This window comes from Rhodnius prolixus, unplaced genomic scaffold (genome assembly GCF_049639745.1).
Source record: "Rhodnius prolixus isolate KJV_2025 unplaced genomic scaffold, Rpr scaffold_4, whole genome shotgun sequence".
NCBI classification, from domain to species: Eukaryota; Metazoa; Arthropoda; class Insecta; order Hemiptera; family Reduviidae; genus Rhodnius; species Rhodnius prolixus.
In genome coordinates this window covers 19,560,160-19,571,578 of record NW_027411614.1, presented here as the reverse complement: position 1 = coordinate 19,571,578, position 11,419 = coordinate 19,560,160, and the positions used below count along the sequence as shown (strand labels likewise).

General features: G+C 35.1%; 1 non-coding gene across 1 annotated transcript; it reads left to right on the top strand.

Annotated features, from left to right (window-relative positions):
* Positions 1-11,022: 11,022 nt before the first annotated feature.
* TRNAM-CAU (transfer RNA methionine (anticodon CAU)) lies at positions 11,023-11,095 on the top strand. Its single transcript has one exon. It is a non-coding gene; the product is annotated as a tRNA-Met (tRNA).
* Positions 11,096-11,419: the final 324 nt, after the last annotated feature.

The following is an 11,419-nucleotide window of genomic DNA, read 5'->3' as shown; positions in this document are numbered from 1 at the left end:
ATAAGAATTAAGATACAAAAGTAATTAAAATAAACAAACTTATACTGTAATTAAACAGAGTACAGCTGTAGGTGAATTTAAAACGAAAAAGGAAAATGTCACTCAAATAATACATATACTGTTCTTTTCTTTTGCTTATTCAAAAGGAAACGAAATAAGAAGTAGCTCAGGGAAACAACATCAACCTATAATAATAAACAGAAACCAAGGCAGTACAAAATCACAAATTATTCGTTTGCATTACCGATTAAAATAACATTGTAGATCTAGTGAGCACAGACCTGGACATTACTCTTGCAGCAAAGCACTGCATAGTCTTATTGCTTTAGTAAAACAGTTATACACATTAAATAGAGTTTTATTTTAGTACAGAATTTAAAGGCCGGGTAGGTGACGAAAGGAATATTCAGATCTAGGGTACAGTTGGATGTAGGTATACAATGGGGAGTTAGTCGTAAGGCGACAAATTTTGGATAGGAAAATTTGAATGAGGTTTAGATCTTAATGCTTAAATGACCCATACATTTTTTGCACTTATATTCACAGTTATGTCAATAAAGTGCTATAATGCTCACTTTTATTAGCAAGTGATAACTTGAACCGGACTCCAGAGTATTCCAGATTGAAGTTGAAAACTTGTTTTCATGTTAGCCTCTGTTCCAGGTAGAGCCCAAGTTAGGTAATGCCTAAGATCAGCTGGAGGAACAGGGATTCCATCGAAGTAACTGAAAGGAAGAGTTTTGCCATTTAAAGTAAACGCTAAATAATTTTCATTTACTTATATTCAATATTATTTTCCACTTTAAAAAACCAAGACTCAATGGCTATGATATGAGAGCTTGGTTACAATGGTAAGCTGTAATTAGAATGAGGATTAGATAGAAACTAAGGTAGTATCAGCAAATATCTATAATTTGGATGAATAATAATGTCAGCTGCGTAATGTCAGAGAAATGAAACAAGTATACTTCCCTTGGTAACGCCAGCAAGGACAGAATTATTGGAGAATTTTCTCACAAACGTCATAAGGTAGATAAAGCCTGGTCGGCTTATAAGATCTTTAAGTTTTCATGGTGAACGTAATTTCATGCACACAACTTGTATGAGTAAATACTAAGGTTTTACATTCATACAAAATATATATTTACAAAAAACTTATGTATATAAATAAAGTATTGCTGACTCAAAGTTCGCTTTTTAAAGTATACAGAATACTTTCTTTATTTTGCAAGTTCAAGCTTAGCTTTTACATTCATGCACTATCGGTCTGCAACATAACATAAATGTACGACTGTCACGCTCTCTGTCCACTTGCATGCTGCAGTAAAGAGAAATAGAAGTGCGAGAGAGAGAGGGTAGAGAGGAGCTGTGTGTCTAATGTGAGAGGGCCACCCTGGAGTCAGAAGCTCAGCACGTAGTTACGCAATATATAGAACTACAATACACTGCACTTCTAATTTATAGAAATGCATTTAATTTTTCTCAAGCTGGCAAATTTATTTTTACTTAAGTACGTAACAAAATATAAAAATAAAAATACTTTTAGTCATCATTAAAAATATTTTATTTATAAACGTTTCTTTGTCTATTTTTAACAATGGAGAACGCTCCTAACTCATAAATATGTAGAGTGTTACGAAAATGTCATAACAAGTACAAATTTGTAAAAAAAAAAACTTTGAAACTGTCAACTTTAAATATAATGAACTTCTATTCGTGGACCTGGAAAGCGGCATTTTAGTTTTTACCAAATTTCTTTGATGATATCTCAACTTTTGTTGTACAGGTTAAAGAAGATGAGAAGTCATTGCTATGAGAATCGTACTGTATCAGCGATGGTGGGATTGCGATCAGTGCTTAGAGAATCACACCTGATCTGTTGTGGATAGAGTTGCATCGTTCAAAGAGTGCACATAACCTTACAAGAGATATCAACTTAATTGGAGTTAATGGAGAACGAAGCAATTAAAGAAGGGAGAGAATTTTGTTCCCGTACCTGAAAGAAAGGATTTCTGCAAAAGTTACTACCAAAGGAAGACTTAACAAAATGGAATCTCAAGGAATAATTGTGGAAGATCGAATTTGAAGAAAGTCTATCCCAAAAAAGATGAAAATTCTTCCTAACTTCTCCCTGAAAATCCTATTTCTACCTCTCCGGATTGCCTCTTTGACAACTATTCCTCGAAACTAGTAATCAAAGAAAGTTTGAGGACATGTTTCGTGGATGTGATTGAGAAGTGGGCGAAAGAAGCCTTTCTCAGAGTAACTGGATAAGATGTTTGGGAGGAGAGATCAGAATTCAGGGCTAAGGAACAAGATATACCAGACTGCTGCTCCTATCTGGTCCTCAAACATCTTTAGTCTCATCTAATTAATCCTGCAACCCTTGAAGAATGATTGGTGCTATCGAAAACGGAGCCTCCATCGTACTGGAAACCTCCTTGGAGCAGTTTTTCTTTCACTTAATACACTAGGAAGGGCATCGGAATTCCTTTTGTAAATGTTGGCTAGTGAAGGAGGATATTCTTCCTCTTGGGGTGTTGTGGAGGATCTTGTAAGTTTTTTTTTTAATTTCATCCCACCCTACTGACTTCCTACTTCTTCTGGGGAGGTTTTCCAAATATCCAGGGTTTCCATTAAGTGTTGGCAATCCCTGGAATTTCTTTAAAGAGTCTGGACGGATACACGGGTTGGATGGATGAATACCCTCCTTCATAGACTTCCAACCTTCTAAATTTCTGCTCTTAGCAACCAAAGAGTGAGACTTTCAAATTGTAAACGGAGATTTCCACTCGGGAATCCAGAACAATAAACCAATTCCTTCCTTTAAAAAAATAATTTTTTTGGTGTTCTTCATTAGAACTTTGTTAATTTGTAGAGCGTAATATTTTTTGATTCTGTTGAAAACTTTGAATCCGTTGAAGTTGTAAAACTCTAACATCGGATAGATGAAGCACATTAAAAGTGTTTTATAGGAAATAAATGGCACCAAAACAAATATTTACTAAGGTTTTTCTAGACTATGTAATTATTATTAGATACAATCAAGACGAATGTAAGTGCTGCGGGGTTTAAATTTCTACTAAGTACTATTATATTGATTTCCGTCGGATTTCCTGCCCTCGGAAGAAAACATTTGCCCAGAAGCCTTGTCTAAACCGTTTCTGAAGCTAAGTCAATTTCCTTAATCAATTACTGACTAGAAAATGAAATTAGACAATAAGAATAACGCGTAAAACTTGATTTCCCAGCACCACGAATCCGGTTTCCTAGTAGCATTATTGCAATAAATACAAGATACATTGCTGATTGTCTAAAAACTGTGGGTGTTAAACCGTACATACATAATGTGAATGTGTGCTTAAATAGTTGATTCAATATTTTGATTAAGGTGTGCACTGCTTCAATATAAATCAATGCTTGATACTTAAGGTACCAGATTTATAGAAAGTGTATATTTTACATTGGACACATTTACAAACAGATGATGATATGTTACCTGGTGTTATTTATTTCTTTATCTACTATACGTGCAACTCGGCTATTATCGGGCATATTTTTTATTAAATATCAACGTAGTACGTATTTTGTATATTTTATGTTCCTAACTTTTTACATTACGTATCATTTTTTAGTTTAAAGTACAAGTTCATGTAATTTAATGATCATATCCTACGAAAAAGTTCATTGGTTAGCCTACTGTATTTCCACGCGAAGATCCCGGGTTCGAATCCAGCTGCCCTAAGGGCCCTTAAATTTTTTTCCTTCCTAGTAGATACTTTCCTAGGACTTTCACCGGATCCACTGGACAGTGAGCTGTAAGAAGAAATTCCTGTTGCGATAAGAGGAAACTGTAATGAGAGAACACTTTCTGGAGACCGGCAGTGCACTGAAAAAAGATTCTATAACATAATGGTAGATCTTATTTAGGCGATCATATGTGTTTACTTTTACAATATTTATTAAATAGGACTCTTTTTGAAGGAACTCTCCCAGGTAGAGTCTTCTCAGCGGTGAATACAGCGGACATATAAAGAGAAAGTGCTCCAGGGTTTCATTTCTATTTAAATTGCACATTGTGCAAATTGAGTTGATGTCTATGTGGTAATAACCATTTCTAGACCTGATTCTCAATGCCTTGCAACTCGATACTCGAATCTGGCTGACCACCCTGAGTTTGTCTAAAGCGCAAGTATAATAAAAATATATTTATCATTAAGTCACAATAAACTGATATCTCTATATACAAGCGACTATAGCCAGAATGAAGAGCCCCTATCGACATCGAGCGAAAGAACATGATTAGACCATTTTCCAATGAAATCTGGTACCCTCTGGTTTTATGCACTTCCCTTTATCACAATAAACGAAGTCAGATTCGCCAATAACAGCAAGCCATTGCTGCAATTGGGAGAACCAATTCCACTCAACTTTGTCACCTGCTTCATTCCTCCTTCAAACCCCTCATTCCACATAATGCAAGTTAAGGCAATCGGTTGTCACTCATGTTCCCTCAAGAGGGTCCGTTATGTGCTTCAATAAGTGTTCAAATGATGTTTACTAATACTCCAAATAAAGTTAGCATAAATTTAGGAGATGAAGACAAACCACTTAGATTTCTGATTGGATGAAAAGATTCATTTTTACTGTTTTTATTATTAAAAAAAAAAAATTGCGTTCTTACCAATATTTCGAAATCGTTTTTTTGAGGCTGAAAAAGTGGTTCAGAAAATGGTCAGTGGGTATGTGACTCAAAAAACGAACAAACGCAGAAAAATTGAAGGTTATATTTTGATTTGAGCCCAACCGTCTCTAACTTAACGATCGCATTTAATTTTAATTTATTTTCTTATTTGTGATCGTTTTTAAGACAAACTCCACCACCTGTCTTCTTACATCGTACACCTATCCCAGCAGCCGACCATGTGCGGTACCTTGGAATGTACCTAGACAAGAGACTTACCTGGAACCCCCATAAGAGACTTAAACGTACCGAACTAAACAAACGATACAAACTTCTAGCCAGACTACTCGACAAACGCTCAAAACTCTCACTACAGAACAAACGACGACTCTACACAGCTCTTCTCACACCAATATGGACTTACGGACTCGAACTTTACGGATGAGCTAAAAAATCCAACATCAATAGACTGCAAACACTCCAATCCAAAATACTCCGCCGCATGGTAGACGCCCCATTCTATGTTAGCAACCACACAATACATACAGATCTCCAAATCCCACTCATCTCCGAACTTGCCAAAATCCGATATAAAAATTTTCATAAAAAACTCTCATTTCATCATAACCATTTAGCTGCAAACTTGTCTTCAACTACGCTACCCTCCAATCCTCGAAGACGGCTGAGGCGCCGTTGGCTCCGTGACCAACTGGGAGACTAATGGCGGCCATCACTGGATGACCGTCATTCACGTCTGCCACGTTATCTTACTGTACCCTGTAGGTACAGGTGTAAATTTCAATAAAAGGATAAATAAATAAATAAAATGATTAATTTTTTAGTTTATAAGTTTTCTTTTCATTCTAAATTGTAATGTGCATTATGTTGAGTTTTATTTATTTTATATTATCACATTAAAGTTATATGTAAATTTTGTCCCTAACTTCTTGTTACGAGTTGCAAAACTTAAAAATAATGAAATTTTATTTTATAATGATATTAAATTTTGTTTAACAATTAGTGGAGTCTATGGTTACATCGTAGAAGATAGAATAATCATGCTTCTTTGTAGGTTATATGTATTAATTAGTCAAGTGAGTGATATAGTGAAGACATGAAAATGCTAGTGTAACTCCGGTAAAGTTCAATTAGCTTCTTCACTGAATGGAATGAGCGTTTAAAGTCGGTGGGTGTACGAGCGGGACTAGAAAGGCGAAGAAAAAGAAGTCGCCTTAGCTAGGGACTTGTCTCTGGCTCGGGTGTTGGTATATTAGTGACGGTAACAGTAGGTTGTACATTTATTGTAAAACATTGTGACAAGGTTGGGCGTGTTAGCTAGTAATAAATTTATAAGAGGTCCGGTGGTCTACCTCAGTGGCCCCGGGACTGCAGCAGCGCCCTACCAGCGGCCGCCCAGACCGGCTTAGTTCGGCGCTCCAGCGGCTTCTTGCTTTCGCTCTAATTACAGCCGACATCCATCATCGTTAGAACCAATCTGAACTTGGCCCGCTCCTCTCCTTTACCTGTCATACACTCCAATAAGATGCCACAGTTCACCTACTCTCTCTTCTCTATCTTCTTCGCCTCGTCCTTTCATCTTTTTTCATTCATTCTTTAAAGTTACTTACAAATAAAACTCAACACACCTATTTATTTATTTTTTGAAAAATAAGAAACTGGTTTCTACGCTAAAAACGTTCGTGTTATATATGAATGTTCATTCAGAAAAGACCATATAGAAATCTTTACTGTTTCGTTTTCAAGCTCCGCTGACTCTGACACTCCTGCCTGAAACCAGAAAGCACTGGCTCGCTGGGAAGGTTAAGGAATCAGTGAATTTAAGTTATAGACCCGTTTTTAATTGAAATAATTTTTAAAACATTTTATTTTATAATTTGAACAAAAAGCCTTAGAGATAAATATTATAGATAATCCGCATTTGGGTTAAACCCGTTAAAACGAAGTTTAGCTCTAGAAGTTATTTATACGCGACTGCAAATACTATTCAGGTATTTATCGTAATTTCTACTTTAAAATTACTCTTTAATAGTATTAAACAGAAAACTTGAACATAACTGTGGAGAATGGAGGAGGTAGAAGCATAAGAGCAATGTTTTTGTTTTGTTTTACCTTGGTTTTGGGCGTCTCAAATCACATCCGCTTAGGCTTGATGAAAGATTCCAGCCAGTGATTAAAAACAATATAAACTGAGAACTGTATTTGAGAAATATTGGCGAAAAAGACGATTTTTGGCATTTCTGATGAACTGGTTTAGTGCTATTTTACATTAACCCTTTTAGTACCGGCGAAAAGAACGTGCCTAAGCGAACAATACCGGGCCGAATCGGCGAATTTACAGAAGTTTGCGAAAATGCTCGTAAAAACGAAAGTAGAAGTGATATTTACAAAATATAAAAAGCAGCATATTCGGAAATAAAGGGAGAATAAAACGATACGAATTGTGTTTCATTATTTGTTGAAAATCATAAGAATAACATGAACATAAGACTTAACAAAAATCGTACAAAAGTGATTTCTCTTTTTCAAATGGTAATTGCACATAAAAAAAGTCATCATTTGGTCATAGCTCTATATACATCTTTTAGTATAATGTATAGACATTATTATTGTCAATAATTCGCACTAATTCTGCGTCATCCATGTTCGTAACAGGGTATAATTTTTTCAAAAAGGTATCAACAAAACTGACAAAATTTTCTACTGCTAATTGTGTCTCTATGAAAACTTTGACGGTTTTTGAATACTGACTGCACGTTAGAAGGATCAAGAAAGACTGAAAAAGATTTTAGGCTTGCCGAGTCGATGCACGCATGCCACTTGAATACTCCGATAACTATCATAAACATCATAAAGATTGCGATTACGGTCCAGAGAAACTATTTCGTGTCGACGAATATCCGAGGGATATCCCGGGTCCCGTTTCTATCTTATCACTCTAACATATACAGACCCGCGGCACTAATCAGCATAAAATATTGTAGAGAGAGCGGAAACGGGCGAGGACGGCCGTACGCCGAAACGGGGGACCCGCTAGTATAGCCCGAGTCAGTGTGACCTGCGAGCCGGAAGTTCGTCACGGTCGTCCTGGTGTCAACCTGGTTGAGAGAGAGACTATTCTTAGTTGCTATTAATACGTATGTGTGTAAAGAGTTTTCGTTTATTTGTAATAAAGTTTTGTTTCGTTTACGTTGGTTTCCTTCCGTACCTTCCCCCTCCCTACAATATAACAAAAAGTTAAATCTAATAACCATTTTTTCACTTGTGTTGCATCGAATATGAACCATTTTAACATTTTATAAAGTTATTTTGAAACACAGACCTCTTGTGATGAGTACAATAAGGCCCCAACGGAGGCGCAACGATATATCGTCGTTGGTATTTTTGGCAAGTGCACCGAACGACGATATATCGTCGTTTGGTACTAAAAGGGTTAAGCGACGTTCCTCTGCCGTTACTCTGTTTGGAGTATTAATGAGTTATAACCTTGAGAACAGAAGTAGTATTTCTCTTACAGTAGTCAGAGAAAGTGGTTTTGAGGGTTCAGTACAGATTTCTCGATTTTTTGTGTGATTTTTCGTCCTTAACTCTTTGCGGCTAGGTGTTTTAAAAACTGTCCCACCTTTAGCTTAGCTTTTGCTGCATGGTGGGATATATTTTAACCCCTCTCGAAAAGTTGAAGTTCTTCATACATACAGCTTAATATGTTATTTAAAGTTGTTCATTCAGTTGGCAGTGCTATGCACCAATGAATGGTAAATGCGAAAATAAGTGAAATAATTTTTATATTTATTATAAACTAAAAATTGTGGCACCGCATACTGTTCTATTATTTGGATGCAGCTGTTGTTAATTCATATATTGTTTATAAAAAATTGGGTCAAAACATGGAACTTAAACATTTCAAGGTACAGTGCGCTGAAGGACAGCGCTGTACTGTCTGCAAAGTTCCGCTTTGTTTTGGTAAAAAGTTGTGTTTGAATTAACATCATATAAAGCATTAATTGCATAGTTTATTATACAAAGAACTATCGAAATGTTATTAATTTTTTCTTATTTCGAGTGTAATGATTATTTGAGAGGGATGATTACATATGTAAAATAATGGAAATGAATGTTTATTTCCATTTTTTTATAATAAAAGAAATTCTGCGCAGCTAGGACTTTTATTTTCTTTAAAATCGTGTGCCTCAAAGAGTTAAAGCAAGTAATACGGGCTTTTATGTACTTTTACATCTTCTAGATACGAAATACAGCTCTCGTTGGGCCAACTATGCTACACGATTTGCTGTAAGGTTCCTGCGTTTGATTGTTGTATAGATCAAATGCTAGAGATATCTGTGCAGTCATATTAAGAGAGTAAAACGTTACCCATCGTGAGAGCATATAATAATTTTACATGCATTATTAGAGTGAATGCAAGTACTCCACTCTAGCGGTGTTCACCATGCAATTAGATCTTCTGCTAGCTAATAATTAAGAAGATCAGTATATGATTTCCTTCCTGAGCGCCCTTTATTACTTGCATCCTATGCAAATCTAGATTTCCGGTATAATTCCATCTAGTCTCTTCCTAGTAGTACTTCCTCCCCAACTAACCCTTTGCGCTTTATATTTATTGCATGTATACGCTGGTGACCGCCCCTAAATAGCTTGCTGCTACACCAGTTCCTCCTGTCTCTTCCTTAGATATATAAATCTGGCCATTTCTTGCTCCCCTTGATTATCACCACTCATTCCTATTGATATTTTTGTCTCTCGTCCTGTGCAAGAGAGTATAGGATGGTGCCGCTGTAGCAATGACCACTGTATTTTATTGCTCTGCTGGGCCCTTCTACGACTCTTCCCATTACACTGGCCGAAACCCAAACCCCTAACCCCTATCATTTTGTCCAATAAAATGGAAGTTGGGTCTGTTTTATTTTTATTTATTTAGTGAACATTGGACTGCTTTTTATTATTTCCTTGCAGAAATGAAACTTCTCCTTTTCCTTAAGTAAAAAAAGCTAGTGAATATCTGGATTTTACTCGCTGCTACTATTATGGATTTTTTGAAGGTTATGGAATAGTTTCTTTTACTGTTAAAAAGAACTTCTAACTATAAAATAAAGTTCAGAAAATTTCTTTGAAAGGTGTTCAACATATCGCTCATTGAACTAAATTTGATGATGCCACCATTTTATATAAGATTTAGGTTTAACCATTAATAATTTTTATTATAATAAAATTTTTACAACTTTCATAATTACTTAGAAGTAAAGTTCACAATTTAAGGAATATTTTTAATTTTTTGGTAAATAAAGTAAAACTTTAATTTAGGCACTTTTTGACGATCAACCCTTATGCAATTGTCCTACTGGACAGGTCCATTAATTTACTGTTTAATTTTTTGTTTTAAATTTTCTCAAAAACAATTCTTACAATTTTCCTATAATTTCTGGAAGAGAGGGGCGTTAGACTTACCTCTAAAGTGCCAGTATTGTTCATTTTACTAAATTACTTCCTGTACAGCTTTTAATAAGAACCAAATGTGAGGCAGAATTTATAAACTTGTGAAAAATCAGCTAACGGTATTGCCAATTTACTGAATAGAATTTTCCCGTATTTTGGGATTTTTTCTCAAACACTTCCTGCGCCATTTTTTATTTAAACTTTGTATATCGATTACAAACACATAAATCTGTATATATTTTCTCTAAAAATTCAAAATGTTTGTTAGATGGGTGTTGGGTAGATTTATTCTAAACTGATAAGAACTAAATGTATCTCAAATGTTATTAGTTTGAAGAGAATTTGTGACGTGGAAAGTTGAGAATAGCAGTAAGAAAAAGTCCTGTGAGTCTTCACTCCGGAGTTTTTCCTCACTTTATTTGAAAGGCTCATTGCGGAAAAAAAAAGATTGTAGGATATAACTCGAAGGATAATAGTTCCTTCTAATTGTACAGAAGGTCACACTATTAAGTTGGATGTAACCCGTTCTTAATAATGAGGAAAGTATAATCCCCACCATCCTACTTTTAAATATCCAAGACCAAATAAACCTTTAAAACCATTTACTTATAATTGCAATTTTGCAATATTTTGCAATGAAGGCAATGAGTTGAGTAAATTGCGTATAACCATATTTGTTATCCACCAATTTGATGTGAAAACTTGACAGACCTTATATTAATCAGATTAATTAGAAAAAACAAAAAAAAAATCTGCCTGAATTTACCTAAATGAGATTTAACTGTACCACAATACATAATTTATGCAAGAAAAGGAAGTTTACTGTTAGAGCTACATATCTGCAGTTACGAAGCACTCGTTTTCAACAAGCCTCGGTAGCGCAGTAGGCAGCGCGTAAGTCTCATAATCTTAAGGTCGTGAGTTCGATCCTCACCCGGGGCATTACTTTTTTTTTCCTTTAAATTAAAACTTTTTTTAAAATATTTTTTTTTTCAATAGGCTATTTACTTTTTTTTTTACTATTTACATTTTACTTTTTATTACACATTTTGTTAAGTGTATTATTCTGATTCATACAGAACCTGTGAGTTAATAAATGGCGTCATGACCAAGTCTACATTGCCGTAAATAATTATCCATATTTCCTGTATCCGTTTTGTGTTCCGGACATGAGCTTACTAGGAGAGATATAGTGATGCGTATGTAATTTGGTCGACTTAATACGTATCAATATTTAAAATATTATTCCATTTTGAGAAATGTTTA